At 33.2% G+C, this 15,584-nt stretch overlaps 1 protein-coding gene across 1 annotated transcript in view; it reads left to right on the top strand.

The window, feature by feature from the left end:
- Positions 1–14,758, top strand: part of PRR16 (proline rich 16) — a 311,585-nt gene extending 296,827 nt beyond the window's left edge. The window contains exon 3 of the transcript XR_007726721.1: positions 13,855–14,758. The gene's annotated coding sequence lies outside the window, so the exon portion shown is untranslated. The remainder of the gene's footprint in view (positions 1–13,854) is intronic.
- The last annotated feature ends 826 nt before the right edge of the window (positions 14,759–15,584 follow it).

Here is a 15,584-nt window from a genome sequence, read left to right as displayed (position 1 = left end):
AAAAATTAGAGCTTGGATGTTAGTTTTGAAATGACTGTTATTAAGACCATAGATAAATAAAGTTCCAAAATAGTTTGAGGAATTTACATGATTTCCTGTTTCATGTATAGAATATGATATCACCTAAATAAAAGAATTTGAGATTTAAAATCATTTATTTCAATACATAGAGATAACAGATATTATTTAAATTTCTCATAGATTATATTTGCATTTGTACTTCATTGCTATTTTTGTTAAAGTCTCTCTCATATCACAATTTGCAGACTAGGATCAAAATTAATAATGAATTGTAAAATACATAAGTATCAATATTCTAAAAAGTATTGCTCTGTTTTTATTCTGACCATAATTCTTATTATTGTTGATGAAACTTTTATGCAGTAGTAGGGGTTGTAGAACGTAGGGGTTTACAGACTTAAATTGTATAAACAAAGCAACACTATCCAAAATTTTGTTTAAGATATTATGTGATCTGAATTAAATTCAGGAATCCTAGAGGGCTGGAGGCAATTTGGTGTTGATAAAAACAAACAAACAAACAACAAAAACAACGAAAACACCTTCTATTACCACAGCTTGGTCCCCAAGCTCTTGGTTCTCATGTAAATAGAAATTAATAGAGGTTAACACCAGGGCAAATAGAAATGTTCAGACTTGATGTAAATAATTTTTAACATCTCATCAAGTACAATAACTTTAAGGCAATGAAAATAACCAAATGAGTTTTATTTTTCAATATATTTATTCAACCTACTTATTGAGTACCATCTATATGTTGAACACTGTGCTTGTTAACATTTATCAGTAAGAGGTTAAATACGCATATTGTTTAACTTTTTCTCAAAAGTAATACAAATTTAAAATTGCTATTGTGTTTTATTTTGTATATTTTATTTTAGACTTAAAAATATTTTTGGCCTAAATCTGGTATTTTTTAGCAATTTTGAGCTATCAGACAAGACTTGAATTTCACCTAAGTCCCCACCTGCTCCTTCCTTTTTGCTCACGTTTCCCTATTCTCATTAGTTTTATCCTTTATGGTTTATTATGAAGCATTTCTCACTATTTTATTATCCAAATCTACATTTGACAGATGAGAATCTGAGAACCAGGAAATTTCAATATCTAGACTAGTCATATAAGTAGGAAGTGAAAAAGCCAGAACTGAAAAGAGGCCTTCTGATTTATTTCATTATACATACCACAGTGTCTTATTATTTTCCTCTGAATCCAATATATGCAGAAGCACACTGAATTCTGGGGATCTATTAAAATCAGTGCTGATTGATAATGCAAAATAAAAAATGTGGAAATCATAGGTGCTATTTGTTTGCATATTGTTCAAGAGGAATTATTAAGTTGACTTTATTAGACTCTATCTGAACCAAAAATGCATTGAGAGCCAAACACTGAAACTATTTTTGGTTTCACCATTATGGAAGTTATTATATTTAATTCTGAACATAGTATGATAGTAGCCCTTCGACAGTGTAGTTTACTTCTTTTGGACATAAAACACTATGTTATTAGATACTATTTGGGAAATATCCTGGCAATGTTAAGATACCTAAAACCTAAAATTAATTGTAAGTTTAATGGCAAAAAAGACTGCTGATCATTCAGTTATTTGTCTAATTTACAAGAATAATAGGGGTTAAGAAAAAGACAGGTGGTAAGGAACTGACCCATTCTCAGGTTAAGTAAAAAATATCATAGATACCTGCCAATTAAACTTGTAGGACGTCTTATTTTGCTCAAGTAAAACAGAACCATTTTAAGAGGTTTTATTAATGTTGCGCTTTCAAGAGCTTTCCAGAAACACCATTCAATTGTAGCTGGAGCAAGACATTTTTCCTATCCTTAATCTTACATTATTCATGTTTGCCTAAAGAGAAAAACATTTGAGAAGAAAAATAAAATTTAAGTTGAATATATTTTATTTTGCTTTATTTCTAATGTCTTTTGAGTACAATGTTTTAAAAAAGGAAGTGGAGAATAGAGACGCCCTCTTACATAGACAACTAGATGTTTTCCCAAGTCCAGTAGCTTCAGTGACCTTAATAACAGAGGAAAATCCCAGATTCCTTTTCCAGAATTTAACGTGATTGTGTTCAGCAGATTAGTAATGGCTGAAGTCAAACTGTTTTTGACTTCAACCCTGCCTGTGTTTTGGTAGGAGAGAAAAGTTAACCTGATTAAGTTCATAAAATTTCAACCCACAAAATCCAACTTGCTGATTCACGGAAGGCATTTTGTCATCTATTTGAAAGCCAGAGGAAAAAAAGAAATGCTGTTTCATAAAGATGAAAGCAGCATTTGATTGCTTGTCTAATGCATTTAATGGTTGAAAAGCATCAGTGGATATTAGAGAGGGAAGTATTGTTATCACTTGTTTCAAGTAATAAATTAAAAATGGAAATGAAATGGTTTGCCAAGAATGTTTAAACAAGGAGGAGGGAGAAATGTTAGCATTTTAATTCTATTCTGATTGAAGGTACTCTCGTTCCACCATGAAAAAATAATGTCATTCTTCCAGCATGCCTCATTTCCAATAGAACTCAGTAAAATGTGCACATGTTAACATTAGATTCCGCAGGGTTTAATGCAGTTACACAAAGAAGTTTTGCCAGAAGGAGGGAAAAATATCACAGCCATTCATTTCACAGCACTCTCCAATCTGGCTGCAACAGTTTCTGTAAGCAGCACATCAGTGAATAAAAAGGAAATTAAAAGGAGGAGCAGGAAAACAGGGATTTAGGATGAAGGAGTTTTCAAAAACATTTTTGGCTTTAGAGAAAACAGTTCACAATCATTATCATGAATAAAATTACTTCTTAGCTTAGGTTGATGGAAACATTCTGAAAGCAGAGCTTTTAAAAAAATATAACAAAAAAACACAAAAAAACTATCCTCTGAACACCATTAGTGAGGATCAAGGGGAGCTGGAGAAAACATCCTTGTTTTATATAGCTGAATCCCCCACTTCCTCAAATGATGCAGTAAATGTTCGCATTTCGTGTGCTTTTCCGTGTTCGTGGAACATGACACAGTATTCTGGTGACTTTCTAAATTGGGTCTTTTAGCATTTATACTTTAGTACTTTCTATGCTCTGTATTATATTATCCTAAAATAATTAAATAGTAGAGGGTATTTACAACTCTTTGATTGCAAAAATGGCACATGCTGTTATTCTTAATAACAGCAAAGGAGAAAGCAAGAGAGTTCGTTTGATTCTAGTTTCATTTCTTGGCATATCTGCCACTGCGACCTCCTTCAGTTGTCAGAGATTGGACTCAGGGTGTATGACGGCTCTCCTATCGAGGTGTGCCAAGTAGCCTTGGGTCCCTTTCAAGAATCAAGCTCTTGGGTAGCTTGTTCAGCATTCCTGTGGAGTTATCTACAAAAATTTATATCTGTTGACTGTTTATGTCTCTTTATAAAGGGGAAATAAATGAACATTGCAAATTCATTTGTACCTGTGCTCTCATTTACTTTTGTCACCAACCTTGGGAGGTAGATATTAATGTCTATTCTCTTCGTTGTTGTTGTTTACAGAAAGGAAAACTGAGTCTCAAAAGCTATCTTGTACAGATTCTTAGACCTACTGTGGGATGGAACTTAATTATGAGCTCCAGACTCCAAAAACATCACATCCTACCAGGCACTGTTTTAGAGTTCATCAGTATTTTCTAATTTATACAAAAAGTTCAATGTTAGCCTATAACTAAGGATATACTATAGAATTACACATAATGTAAATAAATAAATAAATGATTTAATTAATATTGCTTAATTCCCATAGAAGGAGTATTGTGTAAGTGATTGGAATTTACACTTCTTAATTATAAGAAGCTGGTGGTAGTCTTAACTAATTTAATTGCTTATTTGTGCCCATAACAGGCAGTAGAAAGGGATTTCTAGAAAACATTTTTCATGATAATATTTTCAACTTGGATCTAAAAGACGTAAAAACATTTTCATTTTACATCATTTACTTCTTTTCTGTGCTAGAATTTGACTTTAATATTTAATCCTAAAATGTATATAATGGTATTACAATTTTTCCAAAAGGCTGACAAAATATCCCAAATTAAGTCTGATCTAGGCTTCTAAAATAAGCTTTTTAACTTTTTTTTACAATACACATATCTTAAAAAGTTACCACATTGTAGTAATCTTAATGACATCCTTCATAAAATATAATTTCCAGCCGGGCGGGCTCAAACCTGTAATCGCAGAGCTCTGGAAAGCTGAGGCAGGGGGATCACGAGGTCAGGAGATCGAGAGCATCCTGACCAACATGGTGAAACCCCATCTCTACTAAAAATACAAAAATTAGTCGGGCGTGGTGGCGGGCGCCTGTAATCCCAGCTACTCAGGAGGCTGAGGCAGGAGAATCGCTTGAACCCGGAAGGCGCAAGTTGCGCTGCGCTCCAGCCTGGGTGACAGAGCAAGATCTCAAAAATTATCTATCTATCTATCTATCTATCTATCTATCTATCTATCTATCTATCTATCTATAATTTCCATAATTATTAAATATTATGTTAACATTTATTTCAACTGAATTAAATTGACAAAATGACTTTTTTTTTTTTTCAAACTGATGATATTCTACATGGGCATATCATAGAGAGGAAAATATTCTTTTCTATCCCCTTTCTTAGATTCATGGCTGAAGCTCCTGAAACAAAAGACGTTTAACAAGATTAACAAGATAAAAACATACAAATTTATAAAATATAAATTTTATGTGACATAGAAGCACTTATAAAGAAATAAAGACCAGAAGAAATCGGTAGACCTGGGTATTTTTTATGCTAGTTTTGATGAAAATGGGAATGCTTTTGGAGACGCATGAGTGAATAAACAAATATGATCTAGTGGTAATTAACTAGAGGAAACAGAGCAAAGTCTATTCAGATTCTTCACTGTGATGCTTTGTTCTTCAGAGGTAAGTGCCCCTTTCCTTGGTGTATGGGAGGCATCCCGCACGTAAGGATTTTATCATCTGCTTCAGGGAGATCAGGAGAAGGTCAGAGACACCTTCCTGCCTCCGTGGTTTTCTCAAATTTCTTAAGCTTAAAATACCCAGTATGCCAAGGAGCCATATTTTGGAGTAGCACATTCTCAACCCCATCAACGTACATATGTGAAAAAAAAGATACAATTTCAGATAGTAATAAAAGCAGTTTTTTTCTTGTGTGCATGCTGACGTTTCATGGACAACAGAGCTTCTATATCTTCATTAATATCTATAGCTAATTTTCTTAGGGAATTTCACCAAATTCGTTTTTCAAGTATTTATATATTGTAGATAGACCTTACAAATTATGTCCTTATTTTAAAGGGAAAAGGTTTCAGGAATTGATAAAAATTCTATTTTTCTAGATAAAATTGTAACAACTTTAACAAGTGGGTATTTGTAATTTACTAATAAAAATATTGATTTAGCATATAAAAAGTTCAGGGCATTCTTTCTACTATTGTTCATGTTACCACTTTTCTTTCATGCGCATTGTTCTTCTGTAGTGACTCTTGAATGAAAAAACACCCACAATAAAGCATAATACCAACCTAAAGTGAATGTGTGGTTGGTGTTATTTTGGACCTTAATGTAAGAGTTTGGAGTGGACAGATTAAATCGTCTATTTGGGACAGACTTGCAGGATCAGCTTCATAAGTATGTGACCAGTACATTTGTACAGGTCCCTGTGCTCAGTGTTCAGAAGTACCCCCCTCCAAAACCACAATCCCTCCATACACACACCCCACCTTCATAACTGGACCCCATGGCACTTGGGGTTTTATTAAGGTCTACAGTCACCATCTTGATGATTTTAATTGTTTTTTCTTTGAATTTGTGTTTTAAAAGTGAAGCCCGATGGGACAATGATGCATGACTAGGAACTCAGCACTTCCCCTTGAGCGTGGTTCCACATGTCCCTGGATGAGTTCCTAGTTACCTATTTTCCCTCCCATATGCTGCTTCCCTCTGTCTCAGTGGGGACCAAACTACTGCTGTCATGAGTTAAAAGGCAGGGCTCCAGGGATTGTGAAGGTCTGTGTTCACTCTGTAAGCATCCCTGTGTCCAGTGGAACAGGCATTAAGTGGTAAATCTAGAGAGACTGGATGAGAAAGAAAAAGCTTCTATCCTGCTTTTTCAAACAGAGCCCTGAATTTTATTTTCTTTGGGCCCTGCAAATTTTGTGGCTGGTCCTGGTAATTTGGAACTAATGTTAATGAATATAACTGTCTGAACCCACCAGTTCAGATGAGAAGGGCAATTCTGAAGTGCATGATATTTCAGGGTATCAGGTGCTTACTTTAGAAAATGGCCATCTAATCTTAAAGATTTAAATTGTCATCTCTCTAAGTTGTTGCTTGTCAGGCAGATGCACACTTACTAAATATTCTCAATGTGAGAAGCACTTACTCAAAGTTCATGCAGTATGTCTTGCTGGTGGATGTACAGATTCCTTAGGCAGTGCTTGCACTGCTCTCAGACTCAGGAAAACAGGTGCAGCCATCAGAGAATTACAGTTGCATTTTAGAAAATGTCATATATAATTCATAAGAAATAATTATTTGTGTTAACTTAGAACCACAATGATAGAATTAGTAATATTTTCTTCACATTACAATAATCATTTTCAATGTGATTTACTCAGTATTCATAGTTTGCGAAGCATGAAATGAAAGGTTTTTCTAAAGTAGCTATTTAATCAGACTTAAAGACTACAATGAAGTACATCCATAAATGACTTTTTCTAATTTAATCATAGGTGTTTAATTCTATATATATCCATATAATAACCAAAACAAACTTCTCAAAACTTAGAACTGATACACAGGCAGAATGTAGAACGTGCTAGATGGGTAAAACGGCATCACGTTTTAAAAACTGCACTGAAGTCATTTTCTCTGTCTACCTAGAATGCTTCCCTCAACTTTCTTTTTTCAAACTGGTAATATGCTGCCTACCTGTATTTTTTAAAATTTTTAATTGTTTTAATTTTTACGAGTACATAATAGTTGCATGTATTTAAGTGGTATATGAAATATTTTTATATAAGTGTACAATATGTTATGCTCTAATTATGGTATCTGGACTCACATCACCTAAAACATTTATCATTTTTTTGTGTTGGGAACATTCCAAACCCACTCTAGTTATTTGGAAATATACAATAAATTATTGTTAACTATAGTCACTCTACTGTGCTACCAAACACTAGATCTTATTCTTACAACCTAAGTGAATTTTTGTACCCATTTACCAACCCCTTTTTCCCCCCCATTCCCACTACCCGTACCGGCCTCTGGTAATCATCATTCTACTTTCCACCTTCATAAGATAATTTTTTAAGCTCCCACCTATGAACAAGAACATATGTTTTTGTCTTCCAATGGCTGGAAGACATTATTTCATTTGACATAATGCCTTGCAGTTCCATCCATGTAATTACGAAGGATATCCTTCTACTTTATGGCTGAATAATATTTCATTTTGTATATGTTCCAGTTTTTCTTATCCATTTGTTGGTTAATGGACACATACTTATTTCATATATTGGCTACTGTGAGTAGTGCTGCAATAAACATGGGAGTACAGATATCTCTTAATATACTGAATTTCTTTCTTTTGGATCTATATACCCAGCAATGGAATTGCTGGATCTTGTGGTAGTTCTACTTTTAGTTTTTTGAGGATTCTTCATACTATTTTTCATAATGGCTACACCAATTTACATTCCTACCAACAGTGTATGAGCTTTACTTTATCCACATCTTTGCCAGCATTTGTTATTTTCTCTATTTTATAAAAGCCATTTTTAAATGGAGTGAAATGATACCTCATTGTGGTTTTGATTTGCATTTCTCTGATACTGAGCATATTTTGTATATGCCTGTTGGCAAAGAGACAACCTATAGAATGGGAGAAAATATCTGCAAACTATTCAACTCACAATAATCTATGAGGAACTCAATAACCAGAATACGTTAGGAACTCAAAAAACTCAATAGCAAAAAAAAAAAAAAAAAAAAAAAAAATCTGATTAAAAAAGGGGAAGAGATCTGAGTAGACATTTCTTAAAGAAGAAATAACTGTCTTAAGAGCTAGGTTAAATATAATTTTTATCCATGAAAGCTCTTTGAAATTTTTCCCAGGTCTCAAGGAAATTTTGCTCAACTCTCTCTAATATAGCACATTTTATACTTTTGCTAATTCTTCCTAGAAGAATGACATTTAACATCGTATTCAAAATTCTCTCTTCTCTGAGAATCAAAAAATCATAGGCTCATTATGACCAGGACAGGAGTATCCATGGCACCATCCTGATGGTTCTCAGGTGTTAGGTGTATTTTTATTTTTATTTATTTATTTATTTATTTTTGAGACAGAGTCTCGCTGAGTCACCCAGGCTGGAGTGCAGTGGCCCGATCTCAGTTCAATGCAAGCTCCGCCTCCCGGGTTCACGCCATTCTCCTGCCTCAGCCAGCCTGTAGGTGGGACTACAGGCGCCCGCCACCACGCTCAGCTAATTTTTTGTATTTTTAGTCGAGATGGGGTTTCACCATGTTAGCCAGGATGGTCTCGATCTCCTGACCTGGTGATCCGCCTGCCTCGGCCTCCCAAACTGCTGGGATTACAGAAGTGAGCAACCGCGCCCGCCCTAGGTATATCTTTAAACTATGTAACTAGTTGCAGGCGCTACACAGGCTACTCCACACCTCTCCTGACCACCCTCTGCTATTAGAGGAAACCAGTAACATTTTGATAAGTGCAAATAAAAGGAATCTCTCCCTATGTATAACATCCAGTAGTTGTAGGCTCAACTGAGCAATCTCACATGACTACAGTAGGCCACACTTGCTAATGGCTTCATTAGAAGAATACAAATATCATAAGCAAAGCTTGCCAGTAGTGCAGTATTGGTTATTATTATTATTTTTTTTTCCATGAGAGTTTTGACAAGTGTCTAGGGCTACAACCTTTTTCTAACTCTGCGAAGTGTCAAGTGTGAAAGATGAAGACCGTAGGTATGAGAGTTATCCTGACTTACACTTAGGTCCCGAATAGGAATCAGTATTTATTATAACAGCCCATAAGCAAAGAACGTGACCAATTACAAGAATGCCCAGAGTCAAGAAAGCTCATCTCATCATGATGCCTTATTTCAGTGGGAAAGCTTTGACTGCCTTTTATTTTCTTTTCTTGCTATTGATTGTTTAAATGTTCCCTAAGGCAAAGTTAGTAATTTATCTTTTTCTACCAGATTATTTGATTTACTTGTACACATAGACGTCTCTCTCTGTGTGTGTGTGTGTTTTTTTTTTTTTTTTTTTTTTTTTTTTTTTTTTTTTTGAGACAGAGTCTCTCTTTGTCACCCAGGCTGGAGTGCAGTGGCGCGATCTTGGCTCACTGCAACCTAGGCCTTCCAGGTTCAAGCAATTCTCCTGCTTCAGCCTCCTGAGTAGCAGGGACTACAGGCGCCTGCTACCACGCCCGGCTAATTTTTGTATTTTTAACATAGGCGGGGTTTTACCATATTAGCCAGACTGGTTTCGAGCTCCTGACCTTGTGATCCGCCCGCCTCGGCCTCCGAAAGTGTTGAGATTACAGATGTGAGCTACTGTGCCTGGCCTAGAAGTCTCTTAAATGCTCTTTTTCCCTGATTTCTAAAGTTATCCATTTGCTTTTTCTTTATGTTTTTCTTCTTATTCTTCCATAGCAATATATATATTTTAGTCATTCTTTTCAAAATAAAAGATGATTTTAAAAATCAGGTTTTTCATTTTTTGTAGCTTTGCTAGTTTTTATTAATTTTTAAATTTTCATTAGTATTTTATAGTTTATGGAAGATTTTGTTATTTATTTATTTATTTTTGGTTTCTTGAGTTAAATGCATACCTGTTATCTTGAATTTTGTTGTTTTATGAGTCAGAAAATATTGTCTATTTGGTATCTAAATTCCCAAATATTTCTGTTTCTTAATATGAATAGAGGGATAGCAAAACATATTCTTCTTTTCCATAATCATAAAAATTACCCTGGGTTAACGTTCAACTGTTATTTCCATGGAAACCAGATCCTGGTAGATTGTCAGTCATATTACTAGGCAACATTGCCTATAATAAGAATAAATCAGGATGGATAAACTGTATCTGGTTTGGGAGGGCTGATTTTAACAGTCAGGCAAAATAAGACAGATTTTCTTTAACATGATTTTGGTCTCTTAACAGTTACTACTTCTTAAAATCCAACAGACACATGACAGACACATTGTCCTATAGTTTAAAATATTTAAAATTGTATATTTATAATATATATTAAATATTTTAAATTATGTATATATAAATATTTTATAAAATATATTTAAAAGGCTATAACTAATATACAAAAATGTATGTAATTAAAATGTGTAAATACAGATTATAAAGGAGAAAATTATAAAAATTTTACCAAAATCCAAATAAATATATAATTATGAGACATGTCTGTTTAGAAAAATTTTTTGTATTATTTTCAGCATTTCCTTAGCTTTGCTTGCTGTCTTTGGCATTTTTAAATCATACTGCCCTTACTGCATAGAAATATTCTCAGTCACTTAAAATGTTACTTATATAAATTAATTAACTTGACGTTTCAGTGATTCAAGACTAAAAATTATCTAGCATCATTCACATTTTGCATATTACATTTGGGCCTTGAAACATTTACAAGAATGAGAAAATGACCCTTGAAGTGCTTGAAAACTTTGACCTATTCCATCCAAAAAGTGAGTAAATCTTATATGGTTTTAAGCCAAGTCATTTCAAACATAATAGAGCAATTAACCCGTTGACATGAAGAATGGGTCGGAAGGCATTTCCATGGAGGGTGCCTGAATTCATTTTTGATTGTGCAAGGTCTTTCTGTTTGTCATTTATTTTTTATTATTTCAATGAGGAATAGACTTATTTAACTTGTGTAACAGTGACAGTATATTACGTCTCTATACTTGAAGTAAACGTGCAAAAAAGAATGTGGAGGTTTCAAAATTTGTGTATTTTATAACCAATAATAATGGAAGTTCATACAATTATTAAATAGGCAAAATTATACATGAAAAGCTATTTGAGGCTTTGTTTAGTGGGCCTCAGATAATGGATCAAATGTGGTATCTCATACCATCCAGTAAGAAGCCTGGATATATGTAACAAATTTTCAAAATTCAGTGATATTTAAATACGTTCCTTTAATATCCAATCTTAGAATCTAATCAGTAGATATAGACTTCTACTGGTTAGATGATTTTTGTTTTCTACTTGTAACGTATGGCCACTGAGGGTTGAGAAGCAAATATCCGCTTGCATAAGATACCTAAAAATTTGGTGGAACAGGAAAAGCCTATAATAATGTTTGCTCACATCTTGAATGTATGGTAATTGAATAAAATGCTCTCTTAATTTAGTAAGAAGGAATGGGTTAGTTTACTCACTTCAATTTACTGTTAAGAAAGCATCTGCAACTGTAGTCATAGTTATTGCTTTCAGCCGGTGTCTTCGCCATGTCTTTACTGAAAATATGGAGCGTAAGTACTTCCCTCCTCCTCATTGTACTTTCCACACTTCTTCCAGGCACGCTCCTCATCAAAAGTTTTCAACATTTTCCATTGCCATTAGCATAAATATCTAGTTTTACATAGTGTAAAAGGACACCTTGTCCTCTGTCAAGCTCTTCAGAAACATGTCTTTTCTCTTTGTAGTTTTATGCTATACAATATTGAAGGTATCACTCTCTCTCTCTCTTGCTTCTATACCTTTGACCATGCTTGTCCCTCTGCTTGAAATACTCTTATTCATAACTAATAACATTTTATTATTTTTGAAAATTGCAACCTATCCCTTAAATTTCAATTCAAATGCCACCTTTTGTAGGCTCACTACTCCCATGTTCATTTTAAAATATTATATTTATGTATGTCGTGGCACCAATTTTTTACTATGAATGTTTGCTTTTTTAACCTTCAGATACTAATCTCCTTGGAGAGCAAGAAATAAGTTTTTTTGTATCCATGGATTCTAGAGTAGTATACAATAGGTGATGAATCAACATTTTTAAACAAATAAACATGCAAATAATAGATTGAAGTTTTAATAAACTGTAGCAGCTTATCGAAGGCTGCTGAAGACTCCCATATTACATAGCCATTAAAAATATAATTGTCACATTTAATTATCGTTGTTTCAAATATGTGAATTATGTACCCACACATTTGTGGAAAGTCGGCTTTGTGTGCTTTTCATACTGTTTTTATTTAATACTAAAACAAAAATATTATTGTAGGACTACTTCTTGTTCATTAATAACAGCTTGAGCGCTGGTTTCCTTTAAATACATAGAGACTTATATTTCTAGATGATACAAAAATGGCACAAATAGAGGCAAGCAATGCTGTTGGGATTGTATAAAGTTTAGGCCAGTTCCATCCAGGCTTTTCCACTTTTCTGTACAGATAAGTTCCTGCATCTTCTTAAGCAACTCCATGAAGAAGATTGTTTTTTACTGCTTCTCTGTCTTTCATGAACACCTTTAGTAATGACTCAGAGTAAGCCCTCAAGTCTCATTGACCTGTGTTCAGTGATTTTTCTGGTTTTACTCTTGGAGACAGGAGAGAGAGTTATTGACTTTTTTTCCTTTTTGATTGTTCATTTAGATCATTTAGTACTAAAACATTGTCATGGTAGTTGGGTAACATAATGAAAATTATCACTTATTAATCTAATAGAATACTGACTAATAATTTTGTCACAGAATGACTAAATTATTTACTCTGCTGCCTATATGTATGTTCGTGTGGCTATATGGGAGAAAACCACATTCTCTTTGGGGGTTTGCCTAACCCCAAATGAAAGGGTTAAAACAGGGGTTTCTCAGATGGACTTTAAGATTCAAAAAAAATACACTTAAAGGCATTCCTCTGTCTCTAACTTTTCTAATAATTTATAAATCAATTAATCATTATACTGGGTTTATAGTAATAGCATTCTGAACCTATTGTTGTGAGTGTAAGCATAAATATTCTTTATTACATTCTAACTTAAATAGAAGACCACAGATGCACTCCATATTAAGTGGCGCTAAACATGTCTGATGTTGGCTTGTCAGGGTGATAACTGTGGCATTTCTTTTTGTTTTCCCAAAAAAATGCATTAATTAGAGATATGGATGTAATTTATTTTAATGTACTGTTTTAAAAGTATTACAGATATTCCTAAAGTGAAGAAAGATTAATTCTATGGCTAATTATCTGCTGTATCAAGGAAAAATATCCCTTTTCTAATCTGGTAATAAGTTTAAACTATATAGATTGCAATAAAAATTACATCACTCTTATATTATAAAGTGTTGTGAAATTACACTTTGTGGTTATTATTTCAAATGAAAGATCTACCTTAATGGAAAAGTGTTTCTTAACTATATTGAAAATTTATTATACTTAATGTCAAATTTATCTGAAGTTCTAAGCACTGTTAGGAATAAGGGAAGATCTTTTAATTTAGGCATAATCTTTAATTAAGTACTTTAATTAAGTACATACTACTGTACTTAAATTTTGATGACTAACTTATAAAATAATATATACAATTTAAATGTTTTAATATTTATTTAAATATTTAAATATTTATTTAAAATGTTTAGACATTTAAAATAAAATGCTTGACAATGTAAATAATCAAAAATTATTTTTATTATTAACAGAGGATTGCTTCATTTTTAATAATTTTTATGTGTTTTTGTTAAACCATATTTACTGTTTAAACTGACCATATTTGTATTTTGTTTTCCTTCTTCTGACAGCTCCTTCAGATTGGAAGGAATACCTTTACTTGGGGGCATGTCAATTCGTTTTTCTCACTTCAGCTTCATCTTTATGACTTCTTGAGGACAGATCTAATTCTAAAGTAACCAGAAGCCTGACCATCTCAGAGCAGCAAATCTCTCAGCCTTGGAACACAAATGATCTCTGATACAGTCTGCGTAAAATCATCTTCCTCTATCTGACAGCCATGAGCAGAGCCTTGGGGGTAAAAACAGCCACAGCCTTAAATCTCTTCACTCAGAAACTACCATGAATATAAAATAAATAGATGGAAAGTACTAAACAAGAAGCCAACAAAACATAAACACCAAACCAACTCATCTTGTTTCACTATGGAAATAAACTGTTCCCAGATGTGAGACCAACAAAATTAATATTAAGCAATTAAACCAGTAAATTATAAACTGATTTACCATTTGGGAAGATTAAAGTATAGAGAGATGAGGTACTTCTAGCCAGAATTACACATCATTTCAAAATATGTAGACAAAAGAAAACAAAAAACAAAAACTGAATGAACAGAGAAACATTGCAGCAATGAACAGTCTTAGGACGAATGTTGCTTTTTCCAGACAGAGAGTGTTCGCCATCTTGTGTATAGCCTCAAAGCCATCCTGAGATAATAGCATTGTTGTCAATTGCTTGAAAATTTTTTGCATTCAATCCTTCACCCTATATTGGTTGGAAGAGGGGGGAAGTCAGTTCTTACTGATTACTTCTCAGTGAACTTCTAATATTTGCACTGTCACTTCCATTCAGGGTAATGATGTGTGCTGTTATTTGCACAGATGGTCCCATGAGTTTTGAGACCACAGCAAGCAGTTTCTTGCAGGAATCCAAAATGGAAAAATGTAAGAATTCTCAAGACATTGATTTTTCTTCCTTCCAAAAAAAAAAAATCAGTTATCTAATAAAAAACGGATTTGATTTTAAAACAAATTTAAAAACAACTACAGAATAACGATGAAAAAGCATCAGTGTGGTCAAATGAATGAAAAAGGGATCCAAAGTTTTTAATGAAGATCATTTGATATCATTAACAACCAAGAAGTCAAATACAGTGAAATGCATACTAAGCATTTGTGTTGAACATCTATTTGTTCTCTTAATTAAAAAGTCATTTTTAATTTGTATTTGGCATGTGACAGTTTTTATAGCCAAACAGCATTTTCAGTTTATTTTTCTAAATAAATGTGTTGTTTGTAGTTGCTTATTTGATTTGGTTTTCATTACCAAGAAAACAAGTTTCTTTTGGTTCATTGGCAAGCTTTCGTCATATTAATTCAGAACTAATGGAAGATTGATATTTCAAATATTTTTGTAGTATAAAATTATGCTTTCTGTTTTCTAAGCTCTGAAAAACATGATATATTTTTCACTATGACTTTCTTGTGAGGGGCTATTTTAATATTATAGTTATAGTAACTATTGAGAATTAATTTTAGTACAATGGAACATTGCTAGAAAACAGAAAGCTCAGGTATTGTATCAGTAAGGATTTTTTCTAAGTTTTGTTTCTAGAATTCTGTTCAGAAGGTAATAATTAGATAAAAAGGGTCATTAATTATACCTAAAGTGTTCTCATTATTATTATCCAGAAGTCTGCTAAGAACTTCTATTATCTATCTATCTATCTATCTATCTATCTATCTATCTATCATCTATCTATCTATATCTATCATCTATCTATGAGTAGGTAATCACACCT

Source organism: Macaca thibetana, chromosome 6 (assembly GCF_024542745.1).
Source record: "Macaca thibetana thibetana isolate TM-01 chromosome 6, ASM2454274v1, whole genome shotgun sequence".
Taxonomy (NCBI): domain Eukaryota; kingdom Metazoa; phylum Chordata; class Mammalia; order Primates; family Cercopithecidae; genus Macaca; species Macaca thibetana.
Note: the sequence above shows the minus strand (reverse complement) of the source record. Positions and strands in the feature narration are given on the sequence as shown.